The 21424-nt window shown below is 39.6% G+C and overlaps 2 pseudogenes; one reads left to right on the top strand and one right to left on the bottom strand.

Moving 5' to 3' along the window:
* Nucleotides 1-12959: 12959 nt before the first annotated feature.
* LOC111826719 lies at nucleotides 12960-13820 on the bottom strand (annotated as a pseudogene).
* Nucleotides 13821-19875: 6055 nt separating this feature from the next.
* LOC102436402 lies at nucleotides 19876-21218 on the top strand (annotated as a pseudogene).
* The last annotated feature ends 206 nt before the right edge of the window (nucleotides 21219-21424 follow it).

Raw genomic sequence — 21424 nt, 5'->3', positions numbered from 1 at the left:
TGCTGTAGCTATTTGGTGTTTTGGGTTTTGTTGTTGTTGTTGTTGTTGTGTGTGTTGTTCCATATAAGTTTTTGGGTGACTTCTTCTAGTTCTGTGAAAGATGCCATTGGTATTTTGATAGGCATTGCACTGAATCTATAGATTGCTTTGCATAATATAGACATTTCAACAATGTTGATTCTTCCTATCAATGAGCATGGTATATGCTTCCAAACATTTGTATCTTCTTCAATTTCTTTCTTCAATGTTTTATAATTTTCTAAGTACAAGTCTTTCAGCTCTTTTCATGTATCTGCACTTCCTACCAGTCTTGGCATGGCTTTATCTATAAATCCTTGGTTATAAAACTTCTGTCTAGCTAGTTTTCAATTGGTTATTCAGATTGGTTGTTCTATAATTTAGTTGAAATTTCAATTTTGTTTTGGGAAGAGATGAGTCTAACTTCCATCTACTCCACTGTCATCTTGGATCCCAAACTTTGCTGTTGTTGTTTGTTAGTAGAAAAACTACAATTTTTCCTCCTGAAGGCTCATAGGGGGAGTTGAAGGTACCAGTGTCAACAGAGATGGGAAGCTATTATTTAAAGGCTGACAAAGCTGTCCTTAATGAGGTAATATCCAGTTTGAATAATTTAGGCTGGGGCATATGCCAGCCCACACAGCAAATCTTTGTGAGAGAAAGCCTCACTCAATTGTATCCATTCCTGTATCTACACCCAGGTGGTCATTTTTACGCCCCCCCCCCCCCCAGTTACAGTCCAGGTAGAAAAAAAGCCCCTCTTAACAGGAAGTTAAATATAGTATATCCCTTATTATTATTCTAATGTCTGCAGATGGTAGTGATATCCTCTGTTTCTTTCCTGATATTGGTAATTTGTGTGTTTTCTCTTTTTTGTCAGTTTTGCTAGACATTTGTCAATTGTATTGATTCTTTCAAAGAACAATCTCTTTGTTTCACTGATGTTTTTGCTATTGTTTTTCTGTTTTAAATTTTATTGACTTCCTCTTTGCTATGTTCTTCCTTTTGCTTGCGTTGGGCTTATTTTGTTCTTATATATATATATATATATATTTCTTATAAATCACAATATCACAACAATATAGTTGAGAAGTCAAAGCTGATACATTATATAATGGGTGCCTGTTACAAGAATGCCATTAAGTGTTAACCTGGCTGGTACAAGCACTAGTGGTAGCAGGAGGAAGGGAAAATTGAGTGAACAAACACAAGGAGGTAGGAATAAGCATGATGTTATTTCTGGGGTCAAGGGCTTATCTGCCTTACAGAAGATCTTTACATAGGAGCAGGGAGAAATGAAGTTGGTGGATTAGGTGAGGCCAGATATAGATAGAAGACTTGGAAAATCAGAGGGAAGTATTTGTATTTGATGTGGTAGGCTGATGGGTCAAGACTTGTTGAAAGGACCACATGAAAGAAAAACCAAACTGCAGCTACATTCGGTTTCTGCCCTCACTCCTCTAACAAGCTGTTTGGCAGCTGAAATTCACCAGGCATGGTGGGTGGAAAATGGTCTCTAGGTGAGGAACTATACCTAGAGAAGTGGTGGTGGCAGTAATTTTGAACAACTCTGATGACAACCTAAGAACTCCAGGATTAAAGAATCATATGTAAAATATAATTTTTCTAGAGGAAAAGGGTAGTGATGCAAAAATACAAGAAGTAATAAGATGAGGTTTATTTTATATATAGTGATTTACCCAGAACCAGGAACTTTTAGGGAACTATCACTGTCTAATTTCTTGTGTTTCCCAAAATGCTTAGCACACAGCCTCATGCATTAATAATGCCTAAGAGATTTGAGCAGAAAAGAAATGATTTTTTATTTAGCTTCTGGATTCATATAATCATAAAGGTCCTAGAGTAGGATCAACTGAAGTGATGCAAGACCTTAACCAAAATAACTCTTACATGTTTAAAACTCTGTACCTCTACAGTAGGCTACATATGTTCACTTTCATAGAAAGATTAATAACACCTATGATTTCAACTTTCACAGGCAGATACAATTTGGAGAGGCAGTGTTGCATAATGGTTAAGACCATGAACTTTTAAGTCAGGCTTGTCTGTATTTAACTCTGCTGTGTCAATTATTTATAGTTTGACTTTGGGCAAGTTACCTTCGCTGTGCCTCATTTTACTCAATTACAACTGTGATAATGACAGTACATACCCCCAAGCTGTTGTAATTCAAAAATTAATGTAGCTAACATGTTTCATTAGTTCCTGGCACATGGTAAGCTTTTGGTAAATGTTAGATACTATTATTATTATCAATTGGCCTCTTATTGATATTGGTTACTAACATAATTATATATTATTACTATTATAATTGTATGCTAATATAATTGGTTAGCTGCACATAGCCCTTAACCAAAAGTCTTATTGACTATAAATATATTGTTCCTATAGCTTTATAATAACTGCTACTGTGCATCTTGCTTGGCAGAGAAAAACATGGGTAGATTGCCACTTGAAGGCTTTGGGGTCAGATCACCTTGGTTCCAATCTAAGTTCTGTTTTATACAAACAGTGTGAGCCAGGACAAGTTACTTCAACTTACTGAGCCTTTGGGTTTCCTCACGTGTAACTTAGGGATAATATTATACATCTCATAGGGTTATTGTGAGACTTATATGGGATAATGGGTGTAAAGTGTCACAATTACTGGCATAGAGTTGGTGATCAATAATAGCTAAGTGGCATACACTGTAACTCTTGGAAGGGAGAGGAATGGGGAACTAGAACTCCCTCCCCCCACTTAGCAGAAGCACTCTGGTGTGGATCAAGAATAAAATGGAGCTCTGGAGTCCACAGAGTCACACAATTAGACCACCATGCTAGGGTGGGTTAGAGGAAATATAAATAGAACTGGCCTAAGGCAAACAAATCTTAGCTTTCTTTTGGCTCTCTTGGAACCCTTCTTTTCTGCATAGTTTGCTCTTTTTATTCCTTCTGATCCCAGAGGGTAAGTGAATTAATATACCATTCCCTAGCTCATGGAAATTTATATAGGACCAAGGTGCAGCCCAAGGAAAGGAGGCAGGAAATGGGTGACTTAGCCCATATAGGTCTTATAAAAAAAGACAGGGGTGGTGAGAGAGAAGGGAGAGAACATTTTTTCCTATGCCCTCGCTTTACATCCTCCTTTTAGGCTAGGTTCTAAAATCTACTGAAGAACAATATGGCGTGGGCCATAGAGAGAAGAACCAAAGAGCATCCTCAGCATTCTTCTGAGCTCGCCCTCTTATATAGGCCCCATGCTGGAGGGGGAAAAGGAGTCCTTGGAAGTATACATGGTCCAATCAAGGACAGAATAAAGAGTGCTTCCTCAGTGTTATTTATCTCCTGGGTACGGTACAGGGTTTTTTTTTTTTTTTACTTGTTTGTTTGTTTAATGGCCGCAAATTCATTGACACTCCTCCCATCGAGATTTGGAGTCTGTGTTCCATCTTTTTTTAATCAAAGTAGTCTTCTGACTGCTTCAACAAATACAATATGACAAAAGTGACACTATATTACTGTAAGAATTTCAATAACCCTGAGACAGCCATACTAGAGAAGCCGCACGTAAGCACTCTAGGAAACAATGTCAGCAGATCCAGTCTTCCAGAGATTGCTACCAAGGTACCAGACATGGAAGTTAAGCCATCTTGGATCTTCCATACTATCCTATCACCTAAGTACCTCAAGTGACCTCAATTCATACCATGAGGAGCAAAACTATTACCCAGCCAATCTCTGCCCAAATTCATAAACCACCGAATCCATGAGCGTAATAAAATTGTTGTTGTGTCACAAAGCTTGGGGTGGTTTATATGCAACAATTGTTACTGGGACAGTAGTTACTCATGGTCTGAAGATCGCTAGTTGAGGTTTGAAGCACCCAAGATAAGCCACTCAAATATCTTACTTTCTACAGAATATGACCCTGGCGTTGAGGTGATGCTTCTCTTCTGCCGCATTTTAGCTCATTTTCAATAGTAAGTCTAGGGCCAAACCCTGACTATGTAGCAATAGGGCCAACTTGACTTGGTCCATGAGATGGAAGAGAAGAAAGAGAAAAATTAACACTGGAGATAAATGTAGTGCTTCTTAGGTGATCTTGTGAAGAGGAACTGGTAGGTGGACTGGGACAAGCTTCTGAAGCTGTTACTAGCTCTCCTCATCCTAGAAATGTATCTCTGTTGCAGTTCCTGGGGGACAGCCACAGATGTTGGTTCCTTCCCACTTTCAGCATAGCTGCCTTCTCCTGTTGCTTCATGTAGACTCACTCTGAAAAACTGAGAATGATAATAACCATGACCATCCCATCTCAGAATCCTTGGAAGAGCCAGTAAGGTTGGGGCAAACTGAAAGGAGGAGTTGGAAATGCCCCAAAAGCCAATGTCTTACCATCTAGGTTTTCAATCATAAACTTTGCTAATCTGAAGGAAGTTGAAGTGTTTACAAGGAGGCATCCAAGGTCAGGTGTCCACTGTTAGTTGGAATCCTAGATTTTGGGGCATAAAGACCCTCAGAGGTCTTCTAGTCCAATTCCCTCATCGTACCCATGATGAAACTGGAGCTCAGAAAGGAGTGATTTGGAAAAATTTATTAAACCAGCAAGTGGCAAAAGCAGGAAGAGAAACCTGGTTTTCCAATCCTAAGCCAGAATTATTCTCACCATACTCTACATCAATGCTTCACAAAACTTTACTGTATACACAAATCACTTGGAGATCTTGTTTAACTTGAAATATGCCGTGGGGGACTGAGATTCTGCATTTGTAACCAGCTCTCAGGTGATGCCAATGCTGCAGGTCCTTGGACCACACCTTGAGTTGTAAGGCTATTGAGCATATCTAGTGGGAGAAGCCAACAAATCATCTTTCTCTTGAAGTGTAAGCATCACTGCTAGTGTTCTGTAATTTGTGTCTTTTACCCTATGAGTAGAATATTTTTCAATTGCCATATCTCCCCCTTCCTTTCGAACTTGTTGCCACTTGCCTTGATATTAGCATCAGGAGATGATAAAATAAGCATGCATAAGAGAAAAGATAAGGAGAAATGTGATGGCATGGGTAAGTCCATTTTACTTCTCCTTAGTGGCTTTTTCCAAGAGATTTGTTGAAGGTGGAGGTAGAAACTGGCTTCAAAACAAGTTTGGGGGTTATTTCTGGATTTCCTGTCCCCTGTATTCATGGAAAATCCAGAGCATGCAGTATGAATATATAATAGTGTGCCCAGTTTTCTTGTGTGGTTTGTGGAAACTGGTCACATTACTTTATAGCCACACCACATATATTTAAAGACTATAGCTATGCAATGGGGTTTTAGTGGAAATGATTCAGAAAATTGCTTCAGTCCTTTATTTTGTCAGTAGAGTTCTGGCTGGTACTTACAGAAGAAGTGAATGAAGAACAGGAAAACTTATGCCTTCTATTTATACTAGCCAGAACTTTCAACTTAAGCAAGATTATTTATTTTCCTTCCCAGTTAAAACATATATATATATATATATATATATATATATATATATATATTTTTTTTTTTTTCACATTGAAGCTGGTCTTATGCCTTTCCAGCTCTGTGACCCCTATGACCTCAGCTCAATTTGCTCTCTGTAACTCAGTTTCATCATTTGGAAAATGAGGGACTGGACCACTTCTAAAGTTCTTATATTCCAATTACTATCTCCAGGTCTGGATAGGGGTCACTGATGAGCAAGATGATGAATAAAACCATGAAAACATCTGCTTCAAACTAGTCATCCAGGTTCTCTTACTTACTAATGTAGAAAAGGGACACACATATTAGAAAGATTTTTTAGCAACAATACCTTTTCTGGTTATCCTCTAGTTACCTAGAAAAATAAATAAACCAGAAGCCTTCCTTCAGCCACCAAGAATTCTGGTAACTGGAGACTTCCCTCTGATAAGCTTTTCTGCTTGCTTGTGACTAGGACTAGGGGTAGGACTTATAGCAACTAGAGTCTAGACTCAGTGGGATGCAGGGTGGGCCAACAATCATCCTTTATTATTATACTAGAGGCCCGGTGCATGGATTCGTGCATGGGGGTGGGGGGGCTCCCTCAGCCTGGCCTGAGCCCTCTAGCAATCTGGGACCCCTCCTCAGGGGATGTTGGACTGCTGGTTTTAGCCTGATCCTTGCAGGCCAGGCCGAGGGACCCCACCAGTGCACAAATCTGTGCACCAGGCCTCTAGTATGCATATAAGATCTTTGGTTAATCTCTTCCCACCTTCCCACCTTCCCTCTCCCCCGTTCCCTCTGAGATTCATCAGTCTGTTCCATGTTTCCATGCCTGTGCATTGAGCGTCTGCCCCCTGGTGGTCAGTGTGCATCATAGCTACCAGTCAAACAGTCAAACGGTCACTTAGGCTTTTATATATATAGATGATAGTAATGACATTGGGTAATATATGAAATATGTGTGATGCCATGAAGTGTTCAGCAGATCTTTCAAAGAAAATTCAAATTCAAATTCCTTTGTCACCATTTAGAAAGAATGCACAAGAGAGGGAAATCTCAGGCTAAGGTTGACTCTCTGACCTTGTAACTTATGCTCTTGAGAGTCCCTTTGGCTCACCAGTTACTGTGCCTCCCTTGTTCCTGCAGACACTCAATGTTTTAAAAACTGACTTGAATAGTTCTGGACTAGGAAGAAATTAAAAAGCAAAATTATACAATAAAATATGGATTGGCCCAAATCAACTGCATTATATCTCTATAGATCCTCACCTTGGAGTTAGACACTACCTGTTTTATTTCTCACAGAGCTGGAAAGGTATCTGGCTTGCTTGAGAAATCTAAAAGACATTCCACTTGCATCTAATTTTATATACAGCAGGGTTTCTTAACCTTGGCATTATTGACATTGACATTTGGAGTTAGTTAATTCTTTGGTATGGGGGGCTGTCCTGTGCATTGTAGGATGTTTAGCAGCATATCTGGCCTCCACCTATTAGGTTCCAGTACCACCTTTCTACCAGTTGTGACAATGAAAAAGGTCTCCAGACATGGCCAAACATTTCCAGGGAGAGAGAGGATAACCCCTTGTTTCAATCTATCTAGCTCCCATATAAGAAGCCCACCTTTAAATTGGAGGTGATCAAAAAAGATTCCTGTGCATATCTTGGAGCCTGTCAAAAGGTCCAGATTACAAGGACAGAGATCTTTCATCTTAGTTTGACACTTTAATCTGCCACATGAGCTCTCTCCTGAAAGTCCTCTGCAACATTGACAAATCAATCACAACACAGAGCTAAGGTCTGGTCTGTTCAAGAAAGCCATTGCACTTGATTTTGAGGTTTTGTTTCTGAGAAGCATTAGTGGCTCAGAGGTAAGAGACTAAGAAGGGAGGGAGGGAAGGAGGGAGGGAGAGAGAGAGGCAGGGAAGGAGGGAGGAAGGAAGGAAGGAAGGAAGGAAGGAAGGAAGGAAGGAAGGCAGGCTAAAACAAACAAAGAAAAAGGAGGATAATAGACAGCATGTCTGGTCTATCCTTCACATCTTGGAAGTAGAAACCTAAGCCAGCTCAGGCAGAATTGGCCATATGATGTTTTTAAATGTCCATATATGGAAATTTCACATTGGAACCTGAAAATAATGGCAATTCTAGTCATGAATTTTCTATTCCATATGAGACTTTTATTTTCTAGAGTTATAAAAGAAGGGTCACTTATGCTCTGGCCAGTTTCTCAGTAGTTAGATCATCTGCCTGTGGAACTAAGGGTTTTGGGTCAGGGGCATGTACCTGGATTGCAGGGGCGCATATGTGAGGCAACTAATTGACGTGTCTCTCTCACATCAATGTTTCTTTCTCTCCCTTCTCTCCCTCTACTCTCTCTAAAAATCAATAAAAAAATATCCGCAGGTGAGAATTAACGAAAAGAAAAAAAGGAAGGAGCACTTATTATTGATAAACCTTTTATTCCATATCATGGCAGGAAGGAAAAAGAGCTGAAAATAGGAATTGTTAAATGTGGCAGAGCAAGCCGATAGCCCCAAAACCTGGGTTTTCAGCCTAAGGTCTTCTAACCAGCAGTGTGATCTTGGGCAAGTCATCCTTCCACAACCTTATTTCTTTTATCTGGAAAATTAGAGAAAGCTGGACTTTAAAATCTCTAAGTTCTCTTCTAAGACAATACACCAACTATTTGGTTCTTAAAAATGTGCTGAAGAGCACTTTGGAATTTGATTTCCAGGCAACCAATGGCGCCATCTTGTGGCAAAAACAAGGGTTTTTCTTTGTTTTAAAGATGACCCTCCAGATAAGGCACCGATGATGATTTGCATTCACTCAGTACATTTCCTTTCATTTTTTCTATCTACCTACCTATCTACCCACTTATTAATCTACCCATCATTCTATTTTTTATTTTTATTGAAGTATAACACTATTCATAAGGATGATAAATGTTAACAAACTGAGCACACCTAGTATCCAGATCCGAAAAGCTCTCTTATACTCCTTTTCAGTCACTCCCCCATCCCTACAGACACAATGAATTTTAAAAATGTAATGTTGAGCAAACGGAGCCAGATGCAAAGGTTACTACCACTCTCCCTCCAAGAATTACCATTATCCTGATTACTAATAGCATAAATTAGTTTTGCTTGATTTTGTACTTAATATAAATTGAATTTACACTATGTATTCTTTTGCATCTGGCTCCTTTTTCTCAGTATTATGCTTGTGGTATTCACCCATATTATCACATATAGTTGTAAACCATTTTGTTTGCTGTGGAGTACTTCTCAAGAGCCTTTTAAAAAGTATTCTGTAATTAAATTAAACTTTAGTATAAAAATAATGTAATGTGCAAGGTAGAAAAGTAAAAATAAAGTTATTGATAATTCTCCACCCAAACACAATGATCTTTAATATTTTGTTGTATAATAATTTGGTGTATAACCAGTTTGGAATAAAAAAAACTCACTGAATATCCTTGATCACAAAATGTCTTCTGTTCTTTGAGGAGTTTCCTCATAATAGAATATCAGAAGTAGAATTATTGGGTCAAAGCCTTTAGGATCAGGAGACAGCTCCAGTTTGTGCCTAGAATGCAGTGATAAGAGCCTGGGGAAAGCAACTGGCACATACTGATCACCTAGTAATACACTTCCCAGACATTGTGTTGGGTGGTTTGCTGACATTCTTTCATTTAATTATCACAACAACCTTATGAAATTAACATAATTTGCATTTTGGAGAGAGAAAAATCAAGGTTCAGAGAGGATATATAACTTGTCCAAAAGCACACAGGGAGTAAAGTAGCAGAGTCAAGATTCGGATATATGTCTGTCTGGCTACAAAGCTTGTGATCATTCAACTCTACCACACTGCCCCCCAAAATTCAATTTCAATAAGGCAATTGAGATTCACTCTCTTCTCTAATTATCCTCTCCACAGGCCTGTCACAGTTCCTAATAAACTGTTCATGTTCTCTGAGCAGCGATAAATTAGACTTTTCCCATTCTTTACACTGAACCAAGAGGATTAGAGTACCTCTGGTCTTATAGTAGGCCTAAGACAGAGATTAAGCCCCAAGAGAATGTGAGCAGTGTTTCTCATCTATGTTCATACTTCTGAAGTTTCCTTTACAGTAAAATGGGAGTTTTATTTTTAAAATTTGTTTCCATTCTATCAATTATCTGAGTGCTCTCTCTTTCCTGCCCCACCCATCTTACTTTTCTCTTAATTGAATGTTGTCATAGCCAGCTGTTGCACTATTGAAGTTGTTCTGTTTCTTCTTTCTGCAAAAGCTAAAGACCCATTGCTGGGTTTTTGGATGCCCTTCTTATTCATAGCCCAGCTACTTTCTAGTTTTCCTATTCCTCCCTCCTCCTGCTAAGTCCATGTTCTTTATTTTTCCCCATCTCTTTATTCTTACTACTACTACTTCTACTACTACCAATACCACTACCACCACCACTATCACTGCCACCAATAGAATCTTAGTTGATCTCCCCAGTTAAATTCATTATCTAATCAAAAGAATGGATAAGAAAATAAGACCCTTACATGTGCTGTCTAGAAGAGATTCACTCAGATCAAAATACACACAGAAACTGAAATTAAAGGGATCGAAAAAGATATTTCATGAAAATGGAAACAAACAGGAAAAAAAGCTGAAGTAGCAATACTTAGACAAAATAGACTTTAAAACAGAAGCTATATAACAAATGACAAAGAAGGACCCAGCAATTCCACTTCTGGGTATTTATCTAAAGAAACCCAAACCACTAAATCAAAAAAAACATATACATCCCTATGTTCATTTCAGCATTATTTACAATAGCCAAGATATGGAAGCAACCAACCTAAGTGTTCATCAATGGATAGATGAATAAAGAAGTGGTGCATATATACAATAGAACATGAAACTTTCTCAACATCTTCCAAAAAACAGAAAACCCTTTCTAACTCATTGCATAATGACAATTTTCCCCCAATACCAAAGGCACACAAAGGCATCACAAGAAAACTAAAGACAAATATTCCATTTGAATATAGATCAAAGCTTCTCAACAAAACACTAATGAAGAAAATCCATCAGTATATTAAAAAGATCAGAATAAGCGGGAATTATTCCAGTAAGGCAGGGGTGGTTTAGCATGTCAATTAATCAATGTAATACATCACATTAACAGAAGGGAGGAATAAAACCGTGTGATAATTTTAATTAAGGCAGAAAAAGTAATTGATCACAATTACTTTTCATCTTTTTCTTTTCTTTATTTTTAATTCTAACCCAAGGATATGTTTCTATTGATTTTTAGAGAGAGAGGAAGGGAGAAGGAAAGAGAGAGAACAAACATTGATGTAAGAGAAACATCGATAGGTTGCCTCCCGTATGTACCCCAACAGGGGGGGGGATGAAACCCTCAACCTGGGTATTTGCCCTGACTGGGAATTGAACCCGTGACCATTCAGTGTAGAGGATCACATGTCAACCAACTGAACAACACTGTCCAGGGCCAATCACATTTTCTTGATAAAATTTGCAACAAAATAAAAATAGAAAGTAACTTCCTTCACATGATATTGGGCATTTGTGAAAACACATAGCTAATATCATACTCAATGATGAAAGACTGAAAATATTCCCCAAATATCAGGAATAAGATAAGGATGTCTACTCTAACTACAGGTATTCAAAATGTTGAATATACTAGTTCTCATCAGATCCATTAGACAAGAAAATAAATACAGTAGGCATCCACGAATTCAACCAATACCAATAGAAAATATTTGAGGGAAAATCTTAGAAAGTTCCAAAAAGCAAAACTCAAATATGCCACATACCTAACACCATGCTGAAAACACACAAATAAAATCATGTGTAGGCACACCTTGCTGTAACCTATATAAAAATATAGGTTATATACAAATATTTCAACATTCTAAAGAATCTACACACAGAAAACTCACTAGAGATAATAAATATATTCACCAAAGTTACAGGGTGCAAAAATCAGTTGCATTTCTATACACTAGAAATGATAAGTATGAAAAAAATAAGAAAATAATTTTATTTATAATGTCATTCAAAAGAATAAAATACTTAGAAATAAATTTAACCAAGGAGGTGGATGACTTGTATATTGAAACTGCAAAACTGCTGGAAAAAATTGAAGAACAACTAACAAAATGGAAGATAATCTCATTTTCATGGATTAGAAGCTTAATATTGTTAAGACTGCAATATTACCCAAAATAATCTACACATTCAACTCAATCCCTATAGAAATTCCAATGGTTTTTTTTTGGTATAAATTAAAGAGCAAATCCTCAAATTAATATGGAATTGCGAGGGATTCCAAATATCTAAAATAATCTTGAAAATGAACAAAGTTGGAGGACTCACAGTTCCCAATTTATTCAGCTATATCTAAAGGGATGAAGTACAGCACATCCTTAAATAACATTGTTTCCTTTAACCTTGGTTTTTTATATAACACTAGAGGCCCGGTGCACGAAATTCATGCACTGGGGGGGGGGGGCAGGTCCCTCAGCCCAGCCTGCACTCTCTCGCAGTCCCAAACCCCTCGCTCCTTACTGCCTGCCTGCTCACTGGTCTTTACCACTGCTGAGAAACTTGGACTCCTTCCTCTGCAGTCACACAATTGTCACACACCAGGCAGTCACTCAGAAATATCTTGGAATCGGCCAATTTATGGAAGTCTCCCTTCTCTCCATTCTCCTGAGCAGGACTCCGAACGTTGATTGCGGCATTCTCTTGGTCATCATTTTTTGTGTGTTTTTTCCCCCAAATGTTACAAAGTTTATATGAATATATCATACAAAGATGCAGCCTCCTTTGTAGGAACAGGGAAGGAAGGGGTGGTTAAGTAAGGCACACAGAGCTGCAGCAAGCACCAGCTGTGGGGAGGGCCAAGGGGGAGAGGAGGTTGGCACTGGGGCCAAGGCCCTAGAGCCATTGCTGGGGAAGTAGGGGTCCCCTCTGAGTGCCACGTTCTGAGGCTGAACTAATTGATCAAGCTGAGGCAGAGGTGGGTGGCCATATCAGCCATCTTTGGTGCTGTTTACCCTTTCCCACCCCAGCTCTGTTGTAAAACCCCAGAGCCCTGGATTCCAAAGGCCCCATCCAGAGCAGAGGCCCTGGAAGCGGGTGAGAGGAAGTGAGTAGGGCAAGTTTGAAAGCTGAAATGCCTGTGTGCTGAGGAATGGCCGGAGATAGTGGTGAGAGGTAGTAGGGGAAGGGCTGTGATACATACCCTTCTGTGGGGGCCACAGGTGAAGGAGGCCAGGGGAGTAGGGTAGGGATGGGGCACCATGGCCCCAGCCTCTTAGGCATCCCTGTCTGTCCTCTGCAGTGTACATGGAGGAAAGGCTGCCTCTGAGGAGGGACCAGGCCAGGCCAGGAGACCATCTTGAGTTCTGGCTGAGGTGATGGTCCTCACCCTGAGATGCCATCTAACTAGTGATGGCAGAGGTCCCAGTGACTCCTCGCTTCTCGAAGGACATGTAGTCAATGAGGAATGTGGCTCCCAGCAGTACAGCCTTCACTCTCACGTCCAGATCCAGCGGGAACTGCAAGCCAAAGTCATCTGCATTCCTGAGGGCTTCTTGGAGAAGCCCCCTCCCCCACGCTGCTTGCTGATGCGGCCCACACTATGGGACTCATCCAGAGTCTTCACCTCAAAGTTGGTGTCTGTGACACAGCCACAGGTCCAGCAGGGCCCCACCACTCACAGGATCGTATGGTGATCAGTATCTTGAATAGAGAACTTGGGGAGGAAGGGATGCCAGGTCTGCAGCACATGGCCAATGGTGGTGCCTGGTGGTGACTGTACTTCCATCTCTCGGTCCCTGGAGTCCACCAGACAGACGCTTAGGGGCCAGCGGGCCCCACAGAACAGATGTGCACAGCAGTTGCTTTCTTCAGCCACCTGACACCTCAAAGTTGGTGTCTGTGCCCAGCCACTGTCCAGCCCCTGAGCGCAGTTCATACCAGTTACTTGTCTCCCAGCCTAGGAGCTTTTCAACTCGCACAACCTTCTGGTGAATCAGAATCTGATCAATCGGCTCCAAGAATTCGAGGCCAGAGGCACCCTTGGCAGTGGCAAGAGAAGAGCAGCAGGCCTGGCAGCAGGCCCCAGGGCACTGGGGCCAGGCGAGGGGAAGAGAGCGAAGCTGGGCGCAGGGGCAGGCACGTGGGCGGGCACTGGCACTGGTCCGGCCCAGGATGCTGCAACTCTCTGGATACTCAGGGGTCACAGCGTAGGGAGGAGGGGGTCAAGGGGTGTATCCTGTGGGGAGCAAGTATCCTGCCATAGGAAAGGGATGAGGGTTCGGGGGTTGTCGCTATACCAGAAGCTTAGTTCTAGAAGTGGAGGCAAGCTCAGGGACAGCCTGACAGACACAGAGACAGACACAAAGAAGAACAGGCAAATGCAGAGAGGTGGCTGCACCAGGAGCCTGCCCAGGGTCTCTCGGGCGGAGCCTCTGACTCGGGGAGAAACCGAAAGTGTCAGCAGACAGGGCAAAGTACCTGGGACCCTGGATTCCTTCTGGGGTTTGCAGAACCGCCCTCTCCCTTTGTTCTCCCATTCTCCACAGAGGCGGCTGTTGGCAGACAGCAGGATGGATGGATCTGCGATCAGACCAACAGCCCCACCTCCAGGGTAGTTTCCTGACCCCTCTGCATCCCCCGCTCACCTGAAGCCCCTAAAATAGTCAGGGTGCCCAATGCTCGGAGGCTCCTGAGAGTTCGTGGAGGTGGGCCCTTGGTCATTGGTTTTTATTTTTTTACTACATTTCTTCTGTGTGCAGTGATCACACTTCATCTGGAGCAGGGAGGGCTCAAGTGACTTGGAGGAAGCATGGGGAAAGCAGTCACTGCTGGTCGCCCCTGGTGCTGCTGGAGGCATCCTTTCTTCCTGTGGAGCATCTAAGGAGGGGAAGTGGCCGCAGTGCCCGAGGCCAAGTTCCAGGAGGCCGGCAGTGCTGTCGGGATCTTGCCGGCATCTTGCTGGCAGTGCTGGTCCGTTGGTGCCTGGCCTGTACTCTTGAGATAGAACCTGCGGGACTACTAAGGGAGCCAGTCCCCAGTTCCGCCCGCCTCTGCCACCGATTGATTGGAGCCTGAGGGTTGGGAGGAGGGACCAAGAGTTCTGCCTTTCAGCCGCTGGCCAGTCACCGCTGCCACTGATTGATCAGCTCCTGCTCCCTCAGCTCCCTAGCCTGGCGTTTGGTCGAGCCTTTGGTTGTTTTGGACGTTATGGACCCTGGGTTTTTATATATTAGGATTGAAGTACCTAGGAACTTAACTCTTTTGTTAAATATATTTTATTGATTTTTTACATAGAGGAAGGGAGAGGGATAGAGAGTTAGAAACATCAATGAGAGAGAAACATCAACCAGCCGCCTCCTGCACACCCTTTACTGGGGATGTGCCTGCAACCAAGGTACATGCCCTTGACCAGAATCGAACCTGAGACCCTTCAGTCCGCAGGCCAACACTCTATCCACTGAGCCAAACCAGTCAGGGCTTAACTCTTATTGGTATTAATTAGCCTATGGTAAAAATTGGTTTCATTATAGTCAGTTCACTTAATGTTGCAGACCCTATCAACAATGTTATGTCAGTACTTACTGTACTGACAGATGCTACAATGTAGAAGAACCTCAAAAGCATTATAGTAAGTGAAAGAAACCAGACGCCAAAAAATCACATATTGCATGATTCCATTTATATGAGCTAGTTAGAATAGATAAATCCATAGAGACATAACATAGATTGGTGATTGCCAGTGGCTGGGGGAATAAGGAATGGGGAGCAACTGCTTAATAGTTACAGAGTTTCCTTTTGGTATGTTGAAAATATTTTGGAACTAGATAAAAGTGGTGATTGCACAACATTTTAAATGTACTAAATGTCACTGAATGTGTTCACTTTAAAGTGGTTAATTTTGTGTTATGTGACTGTCATCTCAATAAAAAATTAAAACATTTGTGCTTTGAAATATACCATCAAAAAAGTGAAAAGACATCATAAATATGGGAAAATATTTGTAAATCATATATCTGATAAGGGATTTATATCCAGAGTAATTTGCTTTTACAGCTCAACAATTAAAAGAAAAATAATGTAATTAAAAACCAAATGGACATAAGCCAGTCAGAGAAAGATAAATATCACATGACCTCGATTATTTATGGATTATAATGAACAACATAAACTGATGAACAAAAACAGATCCAAAGACAGAGAAGCATCAATCAGACCATCAAACCTCAGAGGGAAGGTAGGGGAGAGGCATGAGTGGGGGGATAAGGACACATATGTAATACCTTAATCAATTTTTTAAAAAGGTGAAGGAATTAAGAAGTTCAAATTGGTTGTTACAGAATAGCCATGGGGATGTAAAGTACGCATAGGGAATATAGTCATAATAGTCTAATAACGATGTATGGTGTCAGATGAGTGCAAGATCCATGGGATGATCACTTACTAAGTTATGTAATGTTTATCACTGGGTGTACATCTGAAACTAATATAATAATATATTAACTGTAATTGAAAATAAAAAATGATTTAAAAATAAAAAATAAAAACAAAGGATTTGAAAAGACATTTCCCCAGATAAGTTATAGAAATGGCCAACATACACATGAAAAAATGTTCAACATCATTAGTTATTAGATAAATGCAAGTCAAAACGACAATAAAATACCACTAAGAAGGCTATAGTATTAAAAAAAACATGGCAAATAAATGCTAGCAAGAATGTAAGGAAATTTGAAAATTCATACGTTGCTGGTAGAAATGTAAAATGGTGCAGCTTCTTTAGAAAATAGTCTTGCAGTTCCTCAAAAAGTAATCCATAGAATTACCATATAACCCAACAATTTTACTCCTAGATGTATATTGTACCAAAGATAAATGAAAATATATGTTCACAATAAATGTATACATAAATGTTCATAGCAGCATTATTCATAATAGCCCCAAAGTGAAAGCAACCCAATGTCTATCAACTGATGAATGGGTAAACAAAATGTTGTATAACTATAAATGGAATATTATTTACATTTTAAGAAGCAGTTCACGTCTGTAAAACCTTTTCTAATTATTCCCCACTCTCTCCTCCATCCTCCCATAGTACCCCATAAATGTGTTTATAATACTTTTCAGTACTTCCTTCTGATAAGTGAAACCATCTACCACCACAGTTTGTCTACATCACATGACTTTACTATTCTACTCTCTTCACCAACTCTATTATCCTATAAAATTCTTGACCAGAAAGAAAATTGCAAATAAACTTTATTGTTACATCCCAGGAACTTACTGAAAGAACCACCATCTTCGCAACAGAAAACATCAACCAATAATTTACACCCAAAACCTCTTTGGAACTCTCTCTCCAAAATCCTCACCTGCTAGGTCAATCAATCTTAAACTATTGTATCATGATTCTTACTCGATTATAGTCAAGTCTCCTCCCCCATTTAAAGCCTTGCCTTAAAAAAGATTTCAAAATTTTATAGATATCCTGACTTCACCTTCACTACTTAAAAATGCTACTAAGTCTATGTTGAGTCAATACTTCCCTTTACAGTGGAAAGAATAAACTCAGCTTTGTCTCATCAATCAACTATTTTGGTGGAACCAAAATTTCATATTTGTTTACATATTTATCTCTACTAGAGTCTTTGAGAACACAATATCTGTTTCTATTTTAATTCTCCATGTCTAGCATATTGCCTTGAACATTGTAAGGATTTAAGCAAAATTTTTATTGAATGAAGAATGAATGTAGGCTAAGTTAACCTAAGCTTAAAAACTTAGGAGGCTTTTGATATAACACAGGCTAAAGAAAGATGAAGGCTTAAATGATGGCAGTTCAAATGAAGAAGAGGGTGAAATAGATTTAGAAGGAAGAATTACTAGATTTAGAAGGTAGAAATGTATTTAGAAGGTAGAATATTTAAAGTCATAATAGAGAGAGTACATAACATTTAATGTGGTGGGTAAAGGAGAAGGCAAAATTAAAACTAACAGGTTTCTGTCTTGGGTAACTGGGTAGATGCCACCAATAACCTTTTAATGTTGATAATAAATTTAGGAGAAAGAACAAGTGTTGGGGCATAATAATAAAGTCTATTTGGACATTTAATTAAAACTCCAAAGTTTTTAATAGTTCTATATTGTCATTCTAACTAAAGGACAGTGATTTTGGAGTCTAGAAGTCTAGGTTCTGGTCTTGATTTGACTGATTTTAGGCAGTTCACCATTATGTCCATATTTTGCTCTCATCTTTAAAATAAAGTTGGACAGATACATTAAAATAAGACTAACTGATAGCCATGTATCATTCCCATTCTAATAGTCTTGGGTAGAATGAAGATAGACTATGTCTCCTGTATGGTCTGAAAGATATACAAGAGAACAGCAGAGGGCATCATTATATAAAAGGTAGACACAGAATTTAAAAAGCAGTGTGAAGAATGGATTAGCATTTTTTTGTTGTTGTTGTTGAAATGGATCTTTAAAAACAACTTTATATATGTATAAGATTTTAGAAAAGTAGCAATTAACATACATATGGGTTTTTCAATATATTACTTGTCCTCACCAGAAAAATGTGATCTGTCCAGGAAATAGATTATCCTATTTTATAGATGAGGAAACAAACTCTGAGGGGCCAGTAAGTTTTCCAGGTCCACAAAACTAGTAAAAAGCAAAAATAGGTCTAAAACCAAATCTTTCAACCTATCTGTTTCAATTCACTGGCTTGAAAGTTGACAAAAAGACCAACAAGAGGCCTGGAATAGTTTAGTTATAACTAAAGATATTATTGTTAAAATATCCATACTACCCAAAGCAATCTATTGATTCAATGAAATTCCTATCAAAATACCAATGGTGTTTTTCATAGAACTAGAAGTGATAATCCTAAACTTTATATGGAACCACAAAAGACCCCAAATGGCCACAGCAATCTTAAGAATAAAATAACAGCCCTAACTAGTTTGCTCAGTGGTTAGAGTGTGGGCCCATGGACTGAAGGGTCATGGGTTTGTTTCTGGTCAGGGGTATGTGCCTCTGTTGAAGCTCGATCCCAGGCCCTGGTTGGGACATGTGTGGGAGGCAACCAATTTATGTGTTTCTTTCACATCAATATTTCTGTCTGTCTCTACCCCTCCCATTCTCTTTAAAAGAGAATCAATGGGGAAAATATCCTCAGGTGAGGATTAACAATAACAAAAAAGAAAAAAAGAGCAAAGTTGAAGATATTATGCTACCTGATATCAAACTATATTGCAAGGCCATAGTAATCAAAACAGCATGGCACTGGGATACATTTATGGACAATTAATATTTGACAAAGAATGCAAGAACATACAATGGGGTAAAGACAGTCTATTCAACAAATGGTGCTGGAAAAGTTGGACAGATACATTCAAAAAAATGAAACTAGACCACCTTCATACACCGTATACAAATATAAACTCAGAATGGATTAAATATAAGACTAACAAAACCTATAAAATTTCTAGAAGAAAACATAGGCAGTAACATTTTGGACATTTCTCTTAGTGGTATTTTTTATTATATATTCTATGGCAAGGGAAATGAAAGAAAAAATAAACAAATGGGACCACAACAAACTAAAAAGCTTTTGCACACAAAGGAAACCACCAAAAAAAAAAGAAAAAAAGAAAGAAAAGGCAACCTACTGAATGGAAGAAGATGATACATCTGATAAGGGGTTAATATCAAAAATTTATTTTTTTAAAATAACTCATACAACTCAACACACACATAAGCAGCACACACAAAAACCACAATGCAATTAAAATATGGGCAGAGGGCCCCAACAGACACTTTTCCAAAGAGGACATACAGATGGCCAATAGACATATGAAAAGATAATCAATGTCAGTAATCATTAGAGACATGCAAATTAAAACCACAATGAGAAATCACCTCATACCTGTCAGAATGACTATCATCATTAACTCAGCAAATAACAAGTATTGGTGAGGTTGTTGAGAAAAGGAACCCTGGAACACTATTGGTGGAATTGCAAGGTGATGCATCCACTATAGAAAATTGTGTGGAGGTTCCTAAAAAAATATATAAACAGAGCTACCTTATGACCTAGTGATTTCACTTCTGGGTATATACTGGTATCCAAAGAAACCCAAAACACTAATTTGAAAAGATAAATGCAACCCTATGTTCACTATAACATTATTTACAAGAAGGAAAATATGGAAGCAACCCAAATGCCCATCAATAGATGAGTGGATACAGGTCCACAACAATCTTGCTTTCCTTTACATTGGCAGTGGCAGTAGGTCAGAGCAATTCTGGGCCATGCAGCTGCTAAACGGAGCCAGGTCTTTCTTGAGATTTTATTCCCTCAAAGTTGCTCCCAAAGTGAAGGCCATGACTACCCTTGAAGGAGTGCCTCCACATCCTCAGGACCTTGGGTTTACCAAATTACCAAATGGTTTAGTGATTGCTTCTCTGGAAAACTATGCTCCTTCATCAAGAGTTGGTTTGTTCATTAAAGCAGGCAGTAGGTACAAGGACTCTAACAACTTAGGAACCTCTCATTTGCTTCATTTTGCATCCAGTCTGACTACAAAAGGAGCATCATCTTTCAAGATAACCCATGGAATTGAAGCAGGTGGTGGTAAATTGTGACTTCAACAAGGGAAAACATGGCCTACACTGTGGAATGCCTGCAGGATGACATCAATATTCTAATGGAGTTCCTACTCAATGTCACCACAGCACTTGAATTTCGTTGTTGGGAGGTAGCTGCCCTTCTGTCTCAGATAAGGATTGACAAAGCTGTGGCTTTTCAGAATCCACAGGCTCATATAATTGAAATTTGCATCCTGCAGCTTACCGACATGCCTTGGCTAACTCCTTGTATTGTCCTGATTATAGGATTGGAAAAGTGACAACAGATGAGTTACATTACTATGTTCAGAACCATTTTACAAGTGAAGGAATGGCTCTGATGGGAGTTGGTGTGAGTCATCTTGTTCTGAAGCAAGTTGCTGAACAGTTACTGAACATGAGGGGTGGGCTTAGTTTACCTGGTGCAAAGGACAGATACCATGGAGGTAAAATTTGAGAACAGAATGGAGACAGTCTGCTTTTGCAGCAGAAAGTGCTACCTCAGGAAGGGCAGAAGCAAATGCACTTAATGTTCTCCAGCATGTTCTGGGTGCTGGGCCACATGTCAAGAGAGGCAGCAATGCCACCAGCCCTCTGAACCAAGTTGCTGCCAAGGGGATTCACCAGCCATTTGACATTTCCCCTTTTAATGCCAGCTACTTAGATTCTGCACTCTGGGATTTACATTATCTCAGGCTGCAGCTGCCAGAGATGTTATCAAGGCTGCCTACAACCAAGTAAAAGCAATTGCTCAAGGAAACCTTTCCAGTACAGATGTCCAGGCTGCTAAGAACAAGCTAAAACCTAGGTACCTAAAGTCATTGGAGTCTTCTGAGGGATTCCTGGATGAAGTCAGTTCTCAAGCTCTTGTTACTGGTTAGTACATGCCACCATCCACAGTCCTTTAGCAGATTGACTCAGTAGCTGACACCTATGTCATAAATGCTGCAAAGAAGATTGTTTCTGGCCAGAAGTCAATGGCAGCAAGTGGAAATTTGGGTCATACACCTTCTGTTGATAAGTTGTAATACTGAAACACATTGCAGGAAAAAGCTGGATGTTTTCTCAACCTAAAGCAGCAAACACGTGAAAGTCACAAGTCTATAATGTAAAAATTATCTATTTTTCAATAAAGTGAAATATCTTAAAAAGTATAAATGTAAGTAATTGTTCCCAGCCTACCTAGAGTAAATAAAACATTCTAGGTATTTTAAAAATGGTACATATGTACAAT

Source organism: Myotis lucifugus, unplaced genomic scaffold, assembly GCF_000147115.1.
Source record: "Myotis lucifugus unplaced genomic scaffold, Myoluc2.0 scaffold_2, whole genome shotgun sequence".
In the NCBI taxonomy this organism is placed as follows: Eukaryota; Metazoa; Chordata; class Mammalia; order Chiroptera; family Vespertilionidae; genus Myotis; species Myotis lucifugus.
The sequence above is the reverse complement of the archived record's forward strand: the minus strand, read 5'-3'. Positions and strand labels throughout refer to the sequence as shown.